The 413-nt window shown below is 47.7% G+C and overlaps 1 non-coding gene across 1 annotated transcript; it reads left to right on the forward strand.

Moving 5' to 3' along the window:
- The first annotated feature begins 330 nt into the window (after window positions 1–330).
- TRNAR-ACG lies at window positions 331–404 on the forward strand. The gene has a single exon. It is a non-coding gene; the product is annotated as a tRNA-Arg (tRNA).
- The last annotated feature ends 9 nt before the right edge of the window (window positions 405–413 follow it).

Genomic DNA, 413 nt, shown 5'->3' on the forward strand with positions numbered 1-413 from the left:
ACACCAATCCATCCCGAACTTGGTGGTTAAACTCTACTGCGGTGACGATACTGTAGGGGAGGTCCTGCGGAAAAATAGCTCGACGCCAGGATGATAAAAAGCTTAACACCTCTCATTCTTATTACTTATTCAATATGAAAAAAAATGAAAAGGTCGTTTTCTTCAAAACCCCAATTATTACATCCCTTCTCTCCCACTTCACACCTCGGAAGGCACCCTTCTTCTAGAGATAAACGCGCTTTCCACATCTTCTTAACCCGAAATGAAATGGCTGAGGAAAGGTTCCTTTTTTAGGGTACTCCCGAGAACAGATCCTGTGGAGACGGGGTGGGGCATGTAGCTCAGAGGATTAGAGCACGTGGCTACGAACCACGGTGTCGGGGGTTCGAATCCCTCCTCGCCCACAACTGGCC

This window comes from Papaver somniferum, unplaced genomic scaffold (assembly GCF_003573695.1).
Source record: "Papaver somniferum cultivar HN1 unplaced genomic scaffold, ASM357369v1 unplaced-scaffold_21880, whole genome shotgun sequence".
NCBI classification, from domain to species: Eukaryota; Viridiplantae; Streptophyta; class Magnoliopsida; order Ranunculales; family Papaveraceae; genus Papaver; species Papaver somniferum.